The 23,875-nt window shown below is 37.6% G+C and overlaps 1 long non-coding RNA gene across 1 annotated transcript; it reads left to right on the plus strand.

Annotated features, from left to right (window-relative positions):
• The first annotated feature begins 1,228 nt into the window (after positions 1-1,228).
• Positions 1,229-4,771, plus strand: LOC129242567 (uncharacterized). Its single transcript, XR_008582190.1, has 2 exons — positions 1,229-1,319; positions 4,501-4,771. It is a non-coding gene; the product is annotated as an uncharacterized LOC129242567 (long non-coding RNA).
• The last annotated feature ends 19,104 nt before the right edge of the window (positions 4,772-23,875 follow it).

Raw genomic sequence — 23,875 nt, forward strand, 5'->3', positions numbered from 1 at the left:
GGGCATATCGGGTAAAAGCAAATTGATTCTTGAATTTGTATTATTTTCACATATTTTTTATTTTGAATTGAATAAAAGTAATTTTCCAAACTGGCCTTTTTAATTGGTTACACTTCGATTACCGGACCCGGTAATTACCAATTCAGTCTCATTTTTTCGTGAACAAACCCTGTCATAATCTTTATTACGTCAACGAATCAGCTGATTCCTTTAAAACCGCTGAGAGCCGGTTACCTTTGCATTCTGTACCCATTCTGCAACCATCAATCCGGAAGGGTTTGAATACCTATCTAATTTGTCCTGTGATGACACACGAACTTTCACCAGTTTCCGCATTGCGCACACCATTTTAACATATGGACCCCTCCTGGAGGGTACGAATGCATCGCCATGCCTTCTATGCAACGGGAACACAATATCATGTTTTACGAGTACTAGGCTCTGTCCTACACTTGTCGCTTATAGGCTCTACCCTTTTCGCATAATAGACCCTAAACAACTACCAAAAAGTATCAGTACTTTCAGTGAAAAATTAATAAATCTGTCTAATAAAATGCAGCATTAAACCACATCCGCAATTTAATTAACTAAAGGGTGTTTTTCAGCTGCATGAAAACTTTCGATTGTGATAACTATGATTGGAGAGCTGAGAGTGGCAAACTGTTTTCAGTAAGGTTTGGTAAGTCATCATGAATCGTTTAACGCCAAAACAACGCTTCCAAATTTTGAAAATTTAAATTGAAATAAATAAATTTGTTCGAGAAGTTCATAGAGCCAAGTGTTTGAAGAAGACGCCGAAATGTCGATTCTTCCTCGTACTCAACTTGCTGGATTGTGTTCTAAAATGAAATACTGCTAATTTATTCGTAAGGCAGTTTTTTTGTAATGTCTTGGGTAAGCGGAAGCCTCAGTCACTAAAATAATAATAGTTTCATAATTAATAAATTAAAAAAATAAGTACTGTAATATTATTATTTTTTTCTTATTTATAATAAAACTAATACAAATTTTAATTGAGTATAATATCTACTGTTATTTGTTGTAATTTATTTCTACTTTCTTGATGAAATTTTATTTGAAAATAAAAAAAATTATTAAAAAAATCCATGCATTTCATGTCAAATCATTTACAAGTTTGGCGTTTTTATAAATAAAAGTGAAAAATATTTCTAAAAAAGTTTGTTAAAATTTTAAAGAGCAGCAATTTTTGGAGGTTGTTGAAAGATATGTAGTAAATTTACTTTGAAAATAAGAAAAAAAATTTATTTGAATTAGTTAAAGTGAAAACCAACCAACATCTCCCAAAAAGACGTAAAGATGTAAGTAAAAGAAGTAGATATATACATAAGTAATATTAAAATTCCTAGAGTTCCACAGGCTACAAAGAAGTATATGTACACGTAGGCATCACATTTTTTCAGAGAACATGAAATAATTAGTATTTAAATTACTAGTTAAAAGCCGAATGGCACAGTTGGCAGTGTTGTAGCTAATGAGTAAATATAAAAATTTATAATTTGTTTTTTTCTTAGTAAATAAATAAATAAATTACTATTTATATACCCTCTCAAGGAAATAATGAAAAATATTTAATGAGATAATAGTGTGGAAAAAAGTAGCAAAGAAGTTTTAATGACCATAAGGGCGCAAACTAACGAGCTTGTAGATACCTGAATATTTTTAATGTACAAGGTGAAGTCCAAAATAAATAATACTGAGCCAAAATAGAAACGAGAGGAACTTTGTTCTGATAACTTCGAGTTTACTTACTCAAAATAGTCCCCTCTGGCGCGATATAAAAGCTTTTCGAACGAGTGTTTCAGATCATTAACCGGAATGTCCTTCAGGATGTCGGTACAAGCCTTTCGGATTTCCTTTACGACCGGAAAATGCTTTCCTCTCATCACCAAATGCAATTTTTCGAACAACTAGAAGTCACAGGGAGCTGTATCAGGTGAATATGGTGAGTGATTGATGAATGCGATTTCTAGTCAAAAAATCAGTCACAAGAGTGGATCGAAGAGATGGTGCATTATCAGGCAATAAGCGCCAGCTTCCTCCTTAGCGGTATTCAGGGCGCATACGAGGAATGCGATGCAACAAACGCTTCAAAACGCCAAGGTAGAAAATTGCATTGACGGTTCGGCCCATTGGCATGAACTCCTTGTGGACAATTTCCTTGGAATCGTAAAACCAAATGAGCATCGATTGATTCTTGATTTGTGCAAACGCGACTTTCTGGATGGTGGCTCGTCTGGGGCTTTCCATTCGGCACTTTGACGCTTAGTTTCAGGCTCATGTTTGAAACACCACGTTTCATCACCAGTTACAATGTTGTAAAGGAAGTTCTCGTCTTTCCTCGCCTCTTTCATGAGGTCTTTAGAATGTTGAATTCTGAGCAATTTTTGGTCCTCAATTAACTTGTGCGGAATAAAACGAGAGCAGACCTAAGCCCAAATGATCAGTTAAAATGCGATAAATCGATGTTATGCAGATGTTCAACTCCGATTCCATGAATTGCAACGATGATTTCGGTTAATTTTTAAAAAATTTACGAACAATTTTGATGGAGTTTTCCGCGACACTGATTTTGGCGGCCCGTATGTGCATTGTCATTTATGTCCTCACAACCATCTCTGAAACGTGTAAACCATTCCTGAACTCTGGCACGAATAGACAATCATCGCCATACACTTTGTTCATGACTTCAAATGTTTCGGTAGACGTTTTACCCATTTTAAAAAAAAATTTGACATTAGCTCTTTGTTGGAAACTAATTTTTGTACCGAAGACATAAAGTTACTGACTCTTTAGACGCAATAACTTCGTTTCCACTTGACCGAATGTCACGAAGCGTTCACTGGAAGTCAGTTAGGAATGAAACTTCTAACGCACTACCTGGTAAAGAAGATTTCGCCAGTTTCGTTTATTTTGGACTTTAGCTTGTATTTAATATTTATTTTTTATAATTTAGTTCTCCGTGTTTACTTGAATGTTTAATTACAAAAAAATGTTTTGTGTGATGGAAATCTATTAGGTTAGGTTAGTTTAGTCAGGTTGCTTGCTTCACACAAGACACTCGTTGGCTTTAAAGCCCATTGTGATACCTGAATTTGTTTTTCTTCCCCTAAGTAGGTTGCTTAAAACACTTAGATTTTTTAAGAAGGGAACTAGTCCCTCCAGTGAGATATTTTGCAAGTTTCCCAGGTCCTCAAAGAATAATCGCAGAAGGTATTTGGCGCGGTTTCTTTGAAGTGTAGGACATTCACACAGAGGAGGTGTTGCACTGATTCAATTTCTTCTTCATCTTCACAGCTCCTGCAGGAGTGATTATGAGGGACACCAATTCTACTGACTATGGTGCTAAAAGTGCAGTGACACCTGTGAGGGCGCTGGTAGTTGATCTGCTGAATCCAAGCAGACATTTGCCCCTTTTAAGATTCAGTTCTGGCCAGAAGGCTCTGAGGACCCTGCAGTTAGTCGTCAGGGACTACCTTCTATTGGTTTTTAGCAATTACGTCAATCGCAAAGTATAACTAAAGGATTTTCCAATAACAGGTGTTACAGGTGATTGGATTGCACTGTTGAGAGATGACTAAAGATTTTTTAAGGCCGGAATTGGATGGTATTGATTTGTACAACGTTTATTTTCAACAAGAAGGCGCCTCGTGCTACAGAAGCAACAAAACAATTGATTTTTTACGGGAAAACTTTCCGGACTGTGTTATCTCTCGAAGAGGTGATCACAATTGGTCACCGACAACTTGTGATTTAACACCTTCTGACTTTTTTCTTTGGGGCCGCGTGGAAGGAAGGGTCTACGCAAACAGCCCAGGGTCGATTCAAGACCTCACAGATGGAACTCGTGAGGCTATCGAGGACATAGGGCAGCCACTTTGCAATTCGGTTATGGAAAATTTCATGAAAAGGATATTGTCCTGTAAGCGTGGTCGTGGTGGTTATCTGCCTGATGTTATTTTTCACTATTAATGGCATACCTTCCTCTTTATAATGAAATAAACATCCAATGATTTATATTAAAATTTAGCATTTTTCTTTGAATATCAAAATAAGAACTCTGTTTGGAAAACCCTATAGTTTAGAGGAATGCTTATATCCTCTACCACTCCCTAAAGTTCCAATTCAGAGCATATCCTTGCACTCTCACCCGCTCTTTCATTTCCCTCCACTCCAGAGTGCCCGGGAACTCAACAAAGTGTGGTGTTGTGCCGCTGGATGAGCGAGCGGGACCTCTTGACTTTTTTAACAGGAAGTCCCTTCTTTGACCATTATGCGCCAAATAAGATTGACGTACATTGCAAAAATTATAAGTGTTCCTATCGGGTGATTAATTTTGCGCCGCCTTATTTATAAAATTAAATTAAATTCTTTCTCTTACATTTAATAACTTTAATAATTTATAATTAGTTTCTTGTAATTTTTTGCGTGATTTTTTATCCAAACAATTATTCAATCAATACTCTGTGGCTCTCTTTTCAGCGGAATTATACAAAGCCATGGAGATTGACAATGCGCTGCATAGTTTTAAACAAGACGATGAGGCCTGCGACTGCTTGCGTGAAAAGAAAATTAAAGCTAATCTCTACGGAATTTTGCTATTTTTGCTTGCTGTGGCAATATTCATCGGTTGTTGCACTTATTTCTGTCCTAAATTAGGCGCTAAACTTATAGGCGTAGTAATAATATTGTTGTAGTGCCATTGAATTTGTCCAAATATGAATAATCAACTAAGATCGTACATCTTCCATTTCATTTGGTATCACAAGAGTATTTCTTATAGCAGTTTAACAGTTATGAGCACTTTAATGAAGCCTAAGTTGGTGTCCGCGGTTTCGCTGGCATATGCATAAACTTAAATGCATTTAAAAAACACCTACTAATATAAGACTTTTGAAATGGAAGCGTAAATAATATCAAAAGGAAGTATAATCAAAGGAGATTTGGGAAACAGACAACCTCTCTTAAGGACAATCCGAAAATTCTCATGCGCATTTTCATAGGTCACTGCAGATTGCGCAATCATCTGCACGGGATAGGGATATGGCTCACTGACTCTTGTCAATAATGAAAACACAGTAAAATAATAGTGAACATCGTTTTATTATTTTTAAAATATTCTTCTTGGAATTTAGTACACTTCTTTTTTCGGTTGAAGTAATTTTCAAAGCATTTTTCTACTCAGAAAGGGATGCTTCCAACACGAGCTGCTTAAAGGTTTCAACAGCTGTTTCAGGCGTTGAAAACCGTTGGTCTCGCATTTAAGTTTTGATATTTTGGGAATAAACTGAACTCATTAAATACGAAAGGAGGACAATGAGACGGATTACTTACTAAAACAATCTTTTGAGTGCTCAAAACCATTCTTGTGTGAGTCAATACGAGAATGCCCTCATTGCCTTGGTGATGGATGATTCAAAGTCGGTGGTTGGTTTTCATTAATACAACGAAAATTACCGGGAAATAAATAGTTGTGTACATATCAGAATTGACTGTGTTAAGTTTTTCTAGTGACACAGTTCTGACATGACCAGATTTCCCAGTCTGTGTGAAAAAAACAGCGATCATTTGCTTTGAGGTGCGATTTCCGCGAACAACTTTTGTTGGATTAAGCTCGTCTGGAAACACCCATAATCTTAATTACTAATCTATTTGCAGCTTATATGCATCATATGCATAGATCCAAGATTCGTCATCTGTTACGATGTCATAAATATGCTTTGAATCACCGTGGGTGAAGTTTTTTCACTTTTTTACACCAACCGACACGAATCCGTTTTTGGGCAATCCTCAAATTATGCGGTATCCAACGCTCACACATCTTCTTGGCGTTCAAATATTCATTTTTTCTAGTGGCTTTCTCGTGATTTGCCACATGATGATCTAGCGTTATCAATCGGACGCACGACATCGATTGTTTCTGACACAACAACCGGCTTGTTCATTCTGCAGAAAATTATTAAAAATGACAGCTTTTACATTCAAAATATTGAAGATGAATTCTGGAACACTGCAACGACGCTCGCAAAACTCATCGTGTAAAGATAGGCGGTCACGTTGGAACTCATTATATCAGCCTTTCACAGGGCCTAAGTGTAGCGCTTCAACGCCATTAGTCGAAGTAAGTTAATCAATGTACTCTTGTCTCTATAATACTTGGCCAAAATCGTATTAAATCATCACGCGAACATTTTTACTAGTTACTTCCACCTTTTGGGCTTTGAAAGTATCTTCAAACGTCACATGCAAGTTTATGCTAAAAGATATCAAACTTTTCGATAAAAATATCGAATTACAGTTCATCACTTCACCAAAGGCGACCATATAAAAAGTTGACCCTGTAAAATACGAGGGTTATTTTGTATGGAGTATAGAGTAGTTATTAAACATGTAGACTTCTGACATAACAACTTGAGTGATTATAATAGGATTTATCATAGAAAAGTTAGTATTTTGTTGAACTTTATTTAAGGCGGTTACTCAAACTAGAGCAATAAATTATTAATGAATTCAATATTTCGTAACAAGCAAGCAATTCAGTACTGGAAGGAAAGATAGTAGACAAGAATCTTCATTAATAATTTTACTACCATTATTAAGAAGGGATTTTTATGAGTAGCCTTTTCATGGCAGAAATACACTCGCTATTAGAAAAAAACTTTTTCTTAATTTTTGATCTTTCACCGAGATTCGAACCGACGTTCTCTCTCTCTGAATTCCGAATAGTAATCACGCACCAACACATTCGGCCACGGTGGCCGCCATTTGTGGAACAACATCAAGACGATAGGAGGAGGAGGACCAAAAAACAAAAAGGGTGTACGCGCGAATTATATATATATATATATATATATATTATGAAGGGATTTAGCACTGCGACTTGAAAGATCTCTTCTGCCTCTTCATGGATTCAGAGTATTTCTTTTAACTCAACTTCGTGAATACATTTTAGTATTTGTCCCATTTTACTGAGAATTATTTCTTCTTCTAGTAAAATAAGTTTGTCAAGGTGTTTGGGCCGATTATGCATTAGTGCTAGCATGATGCTGCCACGTGTATGGCGGTTTCGTCTTCTTCTCTACAGAACCTGCAAGGTTCATGCGAGTATATTCCCAGACTAGTAAGACGATAACTCAATCTCCTATGCCCTATCACAACTCCTGCGATATTTCTAAATTATTCTTATTTAATGCCTTACAATCTTTAAGTCGGCTTAGGTTAAAGCTACCCATCATTGATTGTGATTGGGACGGCCACGGTATATTTTTCCAGTAGTTTTATCTTGGTTTCTGCTTTATTTCCTTTATAAGAGAGGAGGAGCTTCAATTTCCTAGATCGCAAAGCTGTTTTGATCTTTTAGTCCTGTTTCATTTCATTCCCAATAACTCCAATGCGCCTTGGATCCCATTCGATACGCATCTGATTATACTGGCCTAAGATATTCAGCTTATCATTTCATTCCATCATCAGTTTTGATGGTAAGAGTTGAGGGTTTTGGTTGCTGCCTGTCTAACAGTAAGAATACCTAGGCTTCTGCTGTTATGTTGTTGTTGTTGTTGTTGTTGTTGTTGAAGTGGTTGAGTATTTATACTGAAGTAATCTTAATTAGCGACCAGGACCGTTTTACGACCACTGTTTTCGTGTGATGATGCTTTTTTTTCTAAGTCAGATCCATTTTCGTCCTTTGTGATACCATTATAAAGGAGGTGAGGTGAAAGAGGAAGACCGATGGGTTGCAGGGAGAGGGCGGGGAGAGGTGGTGCTAGGATTGTTAGGAGCGTGCGGATTACGAACAATGACTATATTTCCGTCAACCGCTTTGTGCTGCTAATAAAATTCATCAGATATTTAATGCCAGCGCCAGCTATATCAGCAGGCTTGGCAAAGAAGTAAGAGTCAAGATGCCTGGATTTTAGCTCCATCAGAGCAGGGTAGCTAAGAAGAAGATGCTGAGATAGTACCACCTCATCCTCCATACATCCAGCGCAAAAAGGACTCGAAGTGATTTCAAGTCTCACAGCATGCATTCCTCGCGCATTGTGTCCTGTGAGAGAACCCACGAGATTAGAGAGCTGATATTTTGTCAGCCTCAGAAGCTCGCCCGAGCGCCTCCGGTCCACACGTGGCCAGAAGGATTTCGCGACCTTACACGTCTGTGTATTTGCGCAGCTTGAGATCGCATTAATTTGCTGTGAGAAAGATTTACCTAAAGCGCGAAGTCATGCCCTAGCTAGCGCTGGATATTCACATAAGTGGTAGAAAAGACTTTGTTCACCCCATCCGCTTGACAGCTTCTGATCTTGTTGTTCAACTTCCTATGTCTCTGAGTCTGTTGTTATTGTTGCGTTCAAGGTTAAAGTTAGCCCATCTTTCCATTGCACTTCCGAGTGTCTTTTTCATAGCCCGTACCTTTTTCTGCCCCTGTACCTTGCCCGGGGAGGAAAGTATCCCTAACTTGCCGAATGTTGCATTTCAACAATTCGATTGAGTGCTTTTTTTCTTCGAAGAATTATACTACCTTAGCTTTTCGGCGGTGCCATCCTAAAGACTGCAAAGATACCTCTATAGGGTATTGGAACCATCATCATCATCATCGTCATAAACTCCTGGAGTTCCAGTGTGGAACATAGAGCCAGAACGAATTTCTTCCATTCGGGTCTGTTTTCCGCCATACGCGTAACTTCATTCCAGCTAAGTTGCATGGCGCGGGTTTCTGATTCCAGCAGTCATTTCTAGGTATTCGCTGGTCTTCCTAGTCTCTGGCGTCCTTGGGGGTTCCAGTCAATGGCGGTCCTTGTTAGGTTACAGTTTCCTCTGAGTAGAACATGGTCAATCCAGCCCCATTTTCTCGTTTGGATTTATAATAGTATTGGCTTCTGCTGTGTTCTCACCCATAAGTCGGCATTGGAGATAATATTTAGCCAGAATATTTTGAGAATTTTTCAAAGGCATCTGTTTACAAAAACTTGTAATGAGCTTGTGTTAGCTGACATCTCATTCCACATTTCACAACCCTAAAGTACATAAAGCCGACTTTACGTTGGAGTTAAAAATTCGCAGTTTTGACTGCCATGAAATGTGTGATGCGTTCCAAATTGCTGGCAGAGAACCAAATGCCGTCCCAGCTTTCATTATTCGATTCGGCTTTTGATATTATCGTTCGAACATCCAGATACCGAAATAACGCTGCCTAAATAGAAGAAAGCTTGTATATACATACATCTTCGAGATCGATACCAACAATTGCGAAATTTTGCGTATTTCCTGTGTTTATACGCATGACTTTGCTTGTTTGGATTTTGATCTTCAGGCCGACTTTCTCAGCTGCTTCTCGTACTGCTTGAATCTTCGCTGGCATGTCAAGATAGTTGTGGGACAGAAGACATTTGTCCGCTAGGCGCCCTTTCAATACCACAGTAATACCGCCTCCAGGTGACAAGGCGTTTTTCATGACAACGTCCAAAACTTTGTTAAATAAAAGTGGCGAGAGATTACATCCTTGTCGTACACCTGCTAATATTTTGATTTTGTTACCCAGAAGTTTCTAATGCATAGTAACCATAGAGTTAAATAAATGCATGAATAAATAAATGTATAAATAAATATATTTTTACAACAGTTAAAAAATTTTTAATAACAGTTATCTGAGCAGTTAACTCACCAAAGTAATCAACTTGTATACCAAAGTGTCTTCTGGTTGCTAGAATACAAAGCACGTGTGGAAATATACCCGCAAAAATTTTGTAACGTGCTACAAAAAAACTTTTCTAATGGATAAATATGTAAGTATATACGAGTGTACCCGTATTCCATGGCCTTCATCAACCAGTGGTTGCGTCAGTGGTTGTTCGCTTTGCCCAATTTAATTCAAACCTCATTTGACCTAAAAGAGCGCAATTTTTACGGACAATTTAATTTTCACAAAAATTCGCGCGTTTTCGAATCATTGATTTTATTTTTAATCTACTAAAAGTATTTGTTATTCCTTGCTGAAATACACTTATCTACAACAGCCACCAACCAAATGAATTGTTGACATATATTACAAGTTTCGTGCCAGCAAGCTGTGCAAATACGTAGGTATATTAAAATGTATAAGCATATGTATGTGCATAAGTAAGTATGTTTGCGTGAGTTTCGCTGGAGAACTAATGAAAATACGTTTCACTTAAAATTAACGCCAAATAATGCAGACTGCAAATCGTTGCTGACTGCTTGAAGTTTTGCTACTGCAAGCTGATATTATCGCCGCTGTTAGTGGCATATTTCTTAACATTGTTGTTTCTGTACTTTTAGTTTAATTAAAGTTTAGCAATTGAACACACACACTCAGAAAAGTCGCTTAGTTTTTTAACCCTCTTGATGTTCAGTACGTAAATGAGACACAATCGGATGGGCGGTTGCATTTAAACGGGAGAGGCCCTAAATTACGCATTGCAATCTAATTTTCGGTAAAAAAAAGTTTTTTCTAATAGCGATCGCATCACGGCAGGCAATGGCAAACCTCCGAGTGCATTTCAGCCATGAAAAACTACCTCATAAAATCCATCTACCATTCGGAACGGCTTGTAATTTTAGGTATCTGCATTTATAAGAAAACAGCAAGACGTTCACTTAAATAAGAGGAGCAGCTCGGCCAAACAACCAACAAATGGACTTAAGTGCCAATTACTTATGTAAATTAAGTTTTTCATTTTCTTTTTCACTTTGTTTTAAGGGACTTTAAAGTTTCAAAGAACTAAGTTTTTAAAAAATACTCAAAATACTCACTTTAAGATAGACATCACTCTCATCTGGGTATCTGGTCATAGGAACATAGAAGGCAATGAGAAAGCTGATGAGCTGGCAAGACAGAGGACTTCTCCTAGTGTATCCGAAGTGATAGATGTGGGCTGCCCCTGAAACGTTTACAAAGGAGAGATATTTTTGGAATTCCTGCAAAATGGCGTAAGAAACGTGGCCAGATTACAACAAGCTGAGAACTGACGAGCTGTTACGAAAGCCAAGAACAAACATCTTTAGAATTATGTCAACAATAAACGGCCATTGGCCTATCAGAGACCATGCTAGGCAGATGGGGTGGTTGTGCAATGATAGATGTAGAAGCTGCAATCAGGAGGATTCTAGGGAGACAGTCTTCCACTATCTGGGTGAGTGCCCAAATCTGGGCGTTATAATGCTTGGGAAATTCTCAATGAAAAACTTGGTAGAAATTGCAATAAAGGAAATAGATGGCATAGACAGATTTATAGTCAAATCAAGATGAGCAAATCAAGCATTCAAATCGGAACCTTTTGTGCTAATTGAGTCTAGGGCGTATCACTCAGACAAAACCTCAATCAAGTAACCAAGATATTAATGTCTATGGATAAGTCTATGGATAAGTTCGTGCGGTTTTACAACAGATGGCGTAACTTGATTATTATTCCATCGATCCACATTTCCAAACATTCATTGGAGAGCTACTGTCGTAAGGCACAAACGTCAGTATAAGTTTTTTATTTGAAGCGTAAACAACAATATTTTTACCACACTTGAAAATGTCGAATTTCGTGCCAAATAATGTGTTTTTGCGGGGAATTTTTTAATATGAAGAAAAAAGCAGCCGAAAGTCATCGTATCTTGGTGGAAGTTTATGGTGAGTATGCTCTAGCTGAGCGAACGTGCCAGAAGTGGTTTGCACGCTTTAAAAGTGGTGATTTTGGCCGCGCCGCCAAAGTTCATGGATACCGAATTGGAGGAATTGCTCGATCAAGATCCGGTTCAAACGCAAGAAGAGGTTGCAAAAACTTTGGGAGTTGATCAATCAACCATTTCCAAACGTTTAAAAGCCATGGGAATGATCCGAAATTCAAATTTCGAAAAAAACCGCACGAACTTATTCATAGACCTATTAATATATATATAATATAAGAAAAGAAAATATATTCACTTATCAAAAATATTTCTTTTCCCCCCAGGACAAATTTATAAATTTCATAGGAGGAAAGTTCAACTTTTTTTGAGAAATAAACAATATTCACAACGGCATTTTGGTCAAAAAGTCTGTTGTTAAAGCTTCAATTTATTTCTTTCTATGATAAAGAAATTTTACGGACTATATACACGAATATATAATAAATAAGATAACAAATTACAAAACTACTTAGCTTAAGAATAAAATGATGCAAGCCTGTATTTAAATACGGACCTTTGTGCAGAAAATTCGATATCAACTCTATTTCAGATGGTAATACATTCCGAAAGCGCTCTATATATTTGAGCTAAAGAATAAGAATTTGCTTTAGCAATTTATCCACAAGCCAGTTCAAAGCGAACCATCGCTCTGTTCTTTTCATATCTTGACTGAAGGTTTATTAGTTGACAGCGAGCACCATAGCGTGGAAGCGGGTCCGAAAAATTAAGTGCTAAAGAGAAAAATGAAGGAATTTTCTATGAAGGTATTCGCTTCGCGAAACGCAACTGTTATCGTGTTAGCAATCTACGTCCGAGGCTATCTGTATGGGTTACTGCAATCGAGTTAAGTATTCTAACAAAGTAGGTGATTAGCCTGCCGTTGTAGATAATAGGTGGGCTGTACTCTATTGCTACTTAAAAACAATGCTACTCCATGAACTTATAGTGTTACACTGTACAGTTTTTCGGAGTAGATGGTGGATGGCGGTGGAAGCGCTTGTGTCTCTGTCGAAGCTCTCTACTGCTGACTGCAACATCAGTGCGATGGTGTAACGGCATTAAGGAAAGCTGCTCTTAGTTTCAAAAGTGCACAGGCTGCGAGTGATGAGTGTTACAAGAAATTAGGAACAGGATTTGGACTGCTTGTTGGAAAAGGAGGTACTTGGAATCAGTAGAAATAATAACTATCTAAGCAGAAAGATGAGAAAAACGGAATATAGGACGTGTGAAGGATCATGTACGTGGCAGGATTCGAACCCAAAACCTCTGGGATGATAAGCTACAGCGCTTTCCTATCGAAGCAGCTTTTGAAGATATTAGTGATCAGGGGTAGTCAGAGGCCCAAAAAATTATAATCTTCATTAATTTTTTTTGGTAGTCAATTTCTTTGTTTTACAAAAATAAAAACATAGCATTAATACATCATATTTCGGCTTGACTTTAGCAAAATTTCAAAAAAAAAAAATATTAATAGTTGAAAAAGTTACAGCTGCTTGTGTGGGGCCTATTTCTCTAGAAGTCCATTGCGGTGATCATCGCAAGTACTTGGAGATTCATTTAAAATCAATCGGTCGAGAGAAATTGTTTTATTTATAGATAAGCTAGTGCCTGATCGAAGCTTTTTATCAAAATGAACAATATGGCGGTCTGAGGAAATATTTTCAAAATTTTCAAGAAAAAAACCGAGAGTGAATTGTTTTTAATAACCGAAAATTTGAAAAAAAAATCCTTTCATCAACCACGAGCTTTTTATGTTTTTCGAAAGCAGTGCTCATTTTATTGAAATCTACCAAGCGGTTTTTCAGTTACAGTGATCATCAATTCAAAAAACACAGTTTTGATAAAAAAGCAGTTAAGGGGGGAGCCTACTTTAGAGGCTTCAAAAAATCGATTTTTTTTTTTCATAAATGTCTTCCCAAACTATCCTAGAATGTGTCCTCAAAATTTTAGAAGCAAATTCAAAATATACACAGGATCGGTTGGATTGCGATTTCTCAGTTTTTATTTTTGCGATTTTTCCTAATTGGCGGGAAACATAGGGAAAAAGTTAAACGTCCTATCGAAACGAGATAACATTGATTGTATTAAATTCTCTTCTAGTTGAACCTAAAAGACCTGAAGAAAGTTATGATTAACCCACTTTTCAAACAATCTGAAGGGAATTGGTTTTTCCAAACCACTTAATTTTTTTTTTAATTGGCGAAAAATTGTTGAATTTCCCACTTTTTGTGTAATTTTCTTAGTTTAACTAGAAGCTATACTATACCAAAATAAAAATCTTTTTGGGTTTTTGGTTTCAGATGAAAATTGCGACCTGCATCTTCCCCGCCGCACGACACATGTACTCGTACACTCGAAGCGCCTCGACAAAATACTTCTACCAGGCATAATATGACATATATTTTAATGAAAAAATTGGAGAAGACTGTTGAAATATATATCTATAAAACCAGAAAGTTTCGTTTCAATCGAATATTTCTTTCCTTCCCAAAAAAATCCACGAAAAAATCGATTTTTTGAAGCCTCTAAAGCAGGCTCCCCCCTTAAAGTTTGGCTATTGATTTATGTAGATCCCAAGCGATCTTTGTTAATTGTTGAATAGCTCGAAAAGTATTTGTCGGATTCACTTCAAACCTTCACACAATATTTTTAAGGTATTATATTTTAAGAAAATTCAAAAACAAATGCAATTTTTTGAAAATTCTGTCTACCCTTAACCCCTTAAAAAAGATTTTCTAGTATGGTGTCCCTTATAGTATTTTGCATATCGTCGTTAAAAAAAACTGAGTTAATAAGTAAGTAAGTAAAGTTGCCATATAGCTTTGGAAGCGAATAGCATAAATGATTTGAAAAAGTAAAACGCGAGGAAAAAACTGCATCCAAGTCAACGATGTCTTTAACTGCAGGGAGTTGATGACTTAATATGTGACCTGGTTTATGAAAAGGTACCTTACACGTCAAAAAATCATTTTTCACTTTTTTGTTGATTCGAATAGTGTGTGAAAGGCTCTTTAAAATGGTGGAAACCAGGAAGTCACAATTTGTTTAAAAGTTTGTTAAAAGTAAAAAAAAAAGAAAAGTACAAATACGAAAAAGACTGATTTTTCTGTCATGATTTCTGCGATTTGCATTAAGGGGTAACACCACTGTGCACGCGTAAAATAAACACGATTTTTAAAGAATTTTTTTGTATAGAAGGAAAGGGAAAACAATCACTCTGATTTGGGAAGTTATTACTTATATACTAAAATACAAAACTACAAAGTTTGATCGAAAAACTTTACAAAATGGCGGCATTGGAGACATTTTTGTAATGTGGTTTCTCTTGAAGGAGCTCCGCGGCACGCAGCACAGAGGGTGCAAATTTTAATCTGGAACAAAGAAACATTTTTTTTTCTTAATCTAGATAAGAATAGCTAGAGAAACACGTAGGGGATTTAAAAAATATTTATTTTTGTGGAATTAGCAAGCATTTGAAGGAAAAAACTCTATTTTGGACTAAAAAACCGGCACTTAAATAATTATAACAATCGTTTAAATTAATCTATCGAAAATCCCCTACGCTCTTCTCTTAAGAAGGTTATTATACAGACGTAGTGAAAAACCTGATTAAAAATATTTAAAATTGTTTGAGTTATGCTGCGTGCCAATTTCAGAAAACGTGTTTTGAGAAAAACGCGTTTAAAGTTTGGAAATTTGGAGAAGTCGTTAGGTAGCAGTCACTAACGCTTGGTTAAAAGCTTAAAATATTTATGAAATAGACTTCGGTAACGTATAAAACTTTTTGTTCTGTATTTTAAAAGGTTCAAAGAGTTTTTTAAGCTTATAAAAAAAAATCAAGTTTCTCAAAAAAATCAAATTTCTACAGTGGTGTTACCCCTTAACTTTTTCTTATTTATTTATATATAAAAAAATGTTTTTCACTGCTTCTCTGATTTTATTGATACTGTGGTCTATACTGAAGAAAATAAGCCAAACCGGATTGAAAAATATTAATAGGTATTTAAAAAAGTTACAAGGGTTTTTAGAAGTTTAAACTTTAACTGCTGTTTTCTCGAAAACTTGTTTTCGCACGTAAGGTACCTTTTCGTAGACCAGGTTACATATTGTGAAATCCGATCACTTGTGATCAAGAAATGGACTGATGCTAAAGTATTTTTTTTATGTTAAGTGATAATTTATGCCTCAAAATTGAAATGATTAGATTATTCAATTTAATCTCCGAGTTGACAACAGCGGACGGTCAAGTAATTCAGGCAAGCAATTTAGGATCATGGGCGCAAAAACTCGGCTTCTATTAAACCAAAAGTCATGAAATTTAAACAACTTCCACGATGGATATACTAAGGTCAGATCAGTTGGAATGATGTATTCTGAATTCTCTTTTGTAAATGTTTCATATAAGGCCAAGTATTAATAGGCCCCTTCGATGCGTGAAGAATTTGCGAGTAGCGAATAGATGAGGCAACTGGCCTAAGCAAGCCTAGGTTTTCAGCGCTGGAAAAAACTTACAAAAACTTTGTTTGTAAGATCGCATGCGAACAGAGCAACTTTTGTTGCTTCAGCTTTCTACTAGTGATGCCCGTGCTCTGTCGACACTGTTGTTTGCTCGTTCTTCTCAATATTGTTATTGACTGCAGTGTAAAAACTAATGACTGCAAGTGAGCAAAATCAAAGTTGAAGCAAACGAAGTTTTCGTGTATGAACAAGTCCAAATATCAGAAAGGAGAATTGGCAGCATTGCCAATAGTAATTATAAAGGAAGATCGGATTGAAGGTATGAGACTTTTTCCAACAGAATTTTTTTTGACAGATCACGCGTTTGACAGTAGCAAACTAAATACATACCTTTTTTCAGTATTCAATAACATTTCATCTTGGGAAGACTTATGCTTCAACAACATTTACAAATCGAAAATCGACGCTCGGTGACAAGATTTCATCGTGCGCTCAGGCCAACTTACGATGTTCAGCAATGAAGCCCTTTTTTTGGGGTAATGGCTACGTTAATAAGCAAAACTGGAGTATTTAAGCTCAAGAGCAATCCGAAACCATTCAAGAAAAAGCCATTATATTGAAAACAACCGTTTGCTGCGGTCTCCGGGCTGAAGGCATCACTGGCCCATATTTCTTCAAAAACAAGACTGGCGGCAATGTTACGTTGAATGGCGAACGCTAATGCACCATGATAACGACTTTTTGGTATCGGAAATCGAAGCCCGTGATCCCCATAACATTTGGTTCCAACAAAACGAATTACGGCACTACTTGCCATATAGCCCGTGAAACAGTGAATTTACTGCGTCGTCGTTTCGGTGAGCAATTTATCTCTCGTCTCGGACCAGTGGGATTCCACGAGATACCGACCGAAGTCTTTCAGCGAGTCATTCAAAATTGGTGTTTACATTTGAAAGGGACTAACCTAAAAAAAATAAATGTCTTGAATGGTTTTACACAAAAATAATAAAGATTGCTCAATCAGTTTGAATTTTCGTTGTTTTATTTTAATTCAAATTCCGATACCTTTAAATTGATCCCCCTTTCCTGTTTTAATGGGAGATAAAACCCCTCAGAAGCGACGAGACTTCCTCGATAAATTTGGTGTTGCTGCCACATGCAAGTTTTCCGCCAAACGAACAGATCCGCAAACATAGCGAGCAGAGAAGTGGTGAATCGAGGGCGGCTATTATTATTATTGCTGATTATAAAGCACAAGGATTATAAGACTTATTTTACTTCCTTAAGAGTGCAATATCCTGTCAAAAGAAAGACAGTAGGTAAGTTTAGATAAGAAAATATACTCCATAGCACGTTTTCGATAGTAAAATCCAGAAAGAACTTCCAACCAAGTAGATTGCCCCAGTATAGTTCTCTATAGTCTTATGCCCCTTCTTTTGCCAGCGTGACTACTAAAGGGTTAAAACGAAACGACTGCAATTACAGAGGGAAGTGAAATATTTTGGCGCTGACAATCGTCAAGTACGACTCCGAATTTTCCGTTGCAATTGAAATAACAATAACAACAACAAAACTAACATCAACAACAATGCACATTTGAAGCTAGTGGAAGGGAGTTTAGCATTAATAGTAATTGAAACACAGCAGCGCAAACACATTTACAAATATGTGTATGTATTAATATTGCCAGCTTTCGAAAGGCATTGCATATCTTGTGGCGTTTTAAGCCAAGCAACGAAACGATCGCACTTTTGGCGCTAACTGCGGTGCTATTGCTAGTGGACACACATACACATGTACACATACATGCATAGCTAAATGGAAAGTAATGTCTATAGAATTTGAAATTACAAATCTTGTGTTGTCGCTGTACCATCCTTGTACTGCAAATCCGCTTACTTAATGGCAATGTGTACGTTAATACATAATTTTATAATGTATTTATGTATTTTAGTAATTTAGTATTTTGTATACGAGGTGTGCTTAAAAAGTACCGCGAATTTTGTGTTTTTTCAAAAATTATTTATTTATTCATTAATATCTATGATATTTTGTCCCCTTTGGAGTAGTCCCCATGAGATATTATGCACTTGTGCCAACGTTTTTCCGAATTTTTGAAGCACTTCAAAAAATCAATTTTTTATCTTGTTCAGCTCCTCCTTCGATGTCGTCTTTATCTCGTCAAGCGTAGCGTACCTTCATCCTTTCATGGGTCTCTTCAGTTTCGGGAACAAGAAAAAGTCACAGGGGGCCATATCTGGGGGATACGATGGCTGTGGCGTCATTAGTGTGTTGCGTTTGGTTAAAATGCAACGCGCACATGCAACGATGTGTGAGCAGCGCATTATCGTGATGCGAGAGCCAATTTTTGTTCTTCCACAAATCCGGGTGTTTCTGGCGGATTGCTTCAGGGAAATTGCGCATAGCTTGAAAGTAATACTTGACCCTTTTACCCTGTGGCAAGAACTTATGATGCACAACGCCCCTGTAATTGAAGAAAACGGTAAGCAAAACTTTTATGTTCGACAGAACTTGGCGGGCTTTTTCGGTCCTGGTTCGTGCGGCAGCTTCCATTGAGATGAGTGAGCTTTGGTTTCCACGTGATAACCATAAACCCACGATTCGCCACCAGTTATGGCCTTCTGGAGCAAATTTGGATCGTCGTGGACAGAGTCCAACATCTCATTAGCAATGCTGCTTTTGGTCGAAATTGAGCAGTTTTAGTACGAGTTTTGCGGCGACCCGTCTAATGCTCAAATCATTGAAACAAAAATCGAATGGCATGAGCCAATCGATATGTCTAGGTCCTCAGCAACTTCTCTAACGGTGATTCGACGCTTGGCCAATACCATTTTCTTCACTTCATCAATTTTTTCGTCTATTGTTGAAGTACTCGGCCTTCTGAGAACATTTTGTACCACTTCCGAAGTAGTTTCTCCGCATGACACAGTCATCATTCGGAAAGCATCCGCGCGCTTAATTTCGTTTTCCATTTTTTTTAATAGGAACAAATCGAAGACGAACCGAGACACGTGCAAGCAAAGCGAGGGTCAACAATTAACTGAACATTCAAAATGTCCGAACTTGTCGGCGTAAGTGAGAGATATGAGTACCAACATATCGCCACAAAAAAATCGAAATTCGAATACACGTAACCTGCGAAAATTCAAAATTCGCGATACTTTTTGAACGTACCTCGTATATGTATCTTGCTTCGGTAGTAATTTAATAAATGAGCTGAGTAAGCAAACCAAAATGAAAATCATTTACAGAGCAACAATACACGGACCTACATAAATGTAGAAGGATACAAATATGTGTATATGTATGTATATATATGCGGATATATGTTAATGAAGTTGTGTTTGAAACCCACACCTGAAACACGAAATGATAGAAAAAGTTTTTCTAAAAGCAGTCGCTTCTAGGCAAGCAATGGCAGAACTTCGAGTGTATTTCTGCCATGAAAAAGATCATCATAAAAAGACAACTGCATAACACCAAGCCACACGCGACAAACAGGAGGAGGAATCCGGCCAAACAACCAACAGAGGATGGTAGCGTCACTGGGCTTCAAAACCATGTATTGCTAATATAACTCGTCAAAGAAAGTATGTCGATGAATTGCATATATTTTCTGAAAGTAAGTAAAAGTAGCTTTTCGCATTATGAATGTTCACTACTTTGTCCAAGCGTCTCAAGCTCGCTTTAAACTAAAACGTCTGTATGTTAAAATTTTTTAGAAAGCGATAAAATGACATATAGGCAGACAATTTATTGTTTATCAATCCTTGTTCACTTTTATACAAATCATAAAAAGTGGCCAACAATTCACGCTGACGATCTCATTTCCTAAAAAGGCGGTACTGAACTTTTCGTGCGATGTCGAATCGATTCGAAATCCGCCTCATTTAAATGCAGCATAATGGCTTGGAACTCTCTACAAATCCCTCTTGATGCTAAAGAGAGTTCCTTCATACTCATATTTCTTCCCCGGAGGGTTTTGGTTTCCTTGATGGTCAATTATTTTCTACTGGCCTGGACTTTGACATGACCAATCTTGCGTTTGAGCTTCACTTTTCAATTTCCATGACTTACAGAGACCTCTTTGATGTTTTGGTTTGTTGTCAAAAAAAGCTTCTTCATCTTTCCTCTTTTTAACACAGCTTTGGCGTTAAAAGCTATAAAAGTCGATTCAGCTGGGAAGTAGACATTGTTCCAATCTCGCTTCCAATTCTCTTCAGCCCATTTAAGACGCGTTTTCACGTGCAATAGTGGTTTTGATGGCACTTCTAAAGCAGGTGCTTGATTTCTCAAGTCTGCGATGACACTTCCATCCAAGCTTTGTTAAAGTTTGAGAAATAAAAATGATAATACCTAATAGAAATAATATCGGAATGAACTTATTTCATTATAATCTGGTAGATAATTTCATGGCATTTACTTTTTGAACTTGATCACTCCAATTGTGGCCGTAAGGCCCAATGGTGGCTTGAATATTGCAATAGATCGATTGTTTAGCGTGCCGTCGATGCTTTGTTAATTAGTTTTTGGAAACTAAAATTCAGTCAGCATAGCTTGTCACTTACCGTAACGGCAGCTCTTACCAAATTTCGAAAGAAATAAGGACCGATGATGCCGCCAGTGCTCTATAAACTTTACGAAAACGTTTGAACTTTTTATAAATTTCCGCAATTTGAAAGCGTTTTTCTGGCAATAACTGGCAATACGATTTATGACCTACCAAGCCTTACTGAACAAAAATGTCATCAAAGTTTGCCATTCTCAGCTGTCAATAATTATCGATAAACATATGGTAGATACCTATGAAATGATACTTTCAGCTACTAGGCCATAGATGTTGCTACGAGTATTTTTAAACCTTCCCAAATGTCTTGTTTTTTCGTCTGTCATCTGTCAACAATTCAGTTCATTGTTTGTTACGTTTCATACAACAATGCATTTTTGTCGCTCTTAAAAATGTCGAATTTCGTTCCTTCAAACTACGATTTGCGGACATCGGTGATTTTCTGTTATCAATTGAAGACAAACGCTTCTTAAGCTCATCAAATGTTTATAGTAGCTTATGGTGGACATGCTCTAAGTAGAGCACAGTGCTTCAGGTGGTTTGAAAAATTCCGAAGTGGTGATTTTAGCGTGGAGAACGAGGACCCTGGCCGGCCACCGCAAAAGTTTGAGGACGCCGAATTGCAAGCATTGTTGGATGAAGATGATGGTCAAACGCAAGAAATGATGGCAGAGCAGTTGGGAGTGACCCAAAAAACCATTTCCAAACGTTTGAAAGACATGGGCATGTTGACATGGACAGTTTAAAGGTCGGAAGATGGGTGCCGCATGAACTGACAATGTGACACTGCAGGGGGAGCGACCCGGGAATTGGTGGATACGTACGATTGGGAACCGCTGGTGCATGCGGCTTACTCACAAGACTTGGCGCCTTCCGATTATCATTTGTTAGCAACGATGCGCCACGCACTTTCCGAGCAGCGCTTCAATTCTCACGAAGCAGCCAAAAAATGGCTCAATGATTGGTTTGGCGCGGCGTCCACAAATTGCCTGAGAGATAGGAAGAATGTGTCGCTAGCGATGGCTATTATTTTGAAGATTAAATTTGTAACCATTTTTTTTTAGTAAACTTTGGAATTGAAAAAATGTATCATTTCATAGGTATCTATGAAATTTCTCATGCAGCTAAAAGAAACTCCCGATATGTGCCTCAGGAGTACTATCAAATAGGTGAAGCCTTAAAACCCCGCTTCTGAAAATTAATTTTAGAAAGAAGTCTATGAAAATGGGATGCTTGTCACACGTAAATATTTTTGTGTTTGTTTAACCCAAACAAGAACTTATTTTCTGCTTAGTCTGAACATATCATAAATTCAAAGCATTACTTATTTACTTATGTGGCGCTATAGTCAGTCGTATGTCGGTTTCAGCCGAATCCAAAATAGCGCGCCTACTGGAGCGCCTCCATTCATACGGGCAGCATGGCTTGACCAGCGTACCTGCTATATTTTTACATGCTTAAATATGTTCATATCCTTATATGGCTCATAAAGATCGCTGTTCCACCGTGCACGATACTCCTCACCAAGGCGGAGAGGACTAAGGATATTACAGATAATTTTTTTCTGGAAAGCTTTCAAAACATTCCCATCGTTAACGATGCATAGACGATGCTTCTGCACCATATAGCAGGACAGGAATAATGAACGTTTTCTTATTCCATTATTTTTCACATTTTTAATAATAATAATATTTTACTTTTTTATGATCAAATATACGTTTGGAAAACTAGGAAAAAATAAAAACAAATTTATTTACTTTGTCCAAGATTTTTCCAAAAATTTTATTTTTGTAATTTTGGATAAACCCCACCGATTTTAATTATATTTTTCATTAATACTTGAATATATACTTTGAATAGTAATCTAGTGAGATCCTCATAAATTTTCGAGTTATATTCAACTAATTACAGCGGTCCAGTGAAAAACCAGTCTTAACGTCATTCGTGCAATGCAAAGGTTAGGTTAGGTTAGCCTGGTTGGTAATAAGCCACGCATAGACCTTTTGGTCCCTAGCGATAGCAGATGAAGACCGACCTCTAGGAATACCGAAAGTAGGTACACGTCACACCAGCAGCGCTGGGAGATCAGCTTTTGAGACGTCCTCTAGACCTTCAAAAAACGGGGCTCCCAGGCATTTTAAACGCGTTTTGAATAATGCCGGACAGACGCACAGAAGGTGTTCTAAAGTTTCCTCAACATCCTCTCTGCATATCCTGCATTTGTCCGTGTCAGCAATCCCTATCTTATACGCATGTGCAGCCAATAGATTATGACCTGTCAGCATACCTATAATAGTTCTGCAGTCCTTTCGCGGGAGCGTAAGTACGAATTGAGTCAGTTTTTTGTCGTTGGTTCTAAACATAACTTTTGCTGTTTTACATGTGGTCAGAGTAGTCCTCCTAGCTTCCATTCGCTTTCTCATGTAGTCGTCCATTTCGTTGTATATTGTATTTAGCGGTTTTGGTATGTCGTTCTCTTGCTCAAAAGGTAGTCTCACAGCACTTTTTGCTTTCTCCTCTACTGTTTCGTTCCCCATAATGCCTTTGTGACCAGGTACCCAATAGATATGCAGCCTACTGTTTGCGGCTTGCCTTTCTATGGCCTGCCCGCTCCGTCGAACATTTTTGGAGCTTATTGCTTTTATTGCTGCTTGACTGTCCACGTATATACTAATTGTTGAGTTCGTTCTTGTTCTAGCGTAGGCTAGCTCCGCGGCTTTCCCCACAGCAAAAACTTCCGCTTGGAAAATATTGCTGTGGTCTGGCAGCTTGATAGGCTGCCTTATCCACAGTTTTGAGCAGTAAATACCCCCTCCCACTCCATCTAAGGTTTTAGAGTCGTCTGTATAGATGTGAAAAGCCCTATGGCCAGGCTTCATGCCTTTGTGCCAACCCTCCTCTTCAATTGTAGTGCGAAACCTTCTCTCCCAATTAAAGTACGGAGTCATGTAGTCTGTGCAACCTGAGTTCCAGTTTCCTATTGAGCTGTGTCCACTAACCTCTTCGCGGGTTTCGCTGCCAGGTTTTCCGCATTAGGTCAATAGGAGGCATGCTGAGTATCATTTCCAGCTCTGTTATGCCTAGAGCAGCGAGTCGTTGAATCCTTTCCAGTGGCATTAAGTATGTGCATGTGTG

The sequence above is a fragment of the Anastrepha obliqua genome, chromosome 1, assembly GCF_027943255.1.
Source record: "Anastrepha obliqua isolate idAnaObli1 chromosome 1, idAnaObli1_1.0, whole genome shotgun sequence".
NCBI lineage: Eukaryota > Metazoa > Arthropoda > Insecta > Diptera > Tephritidae > Anastrepha > Anastrepha obliqua.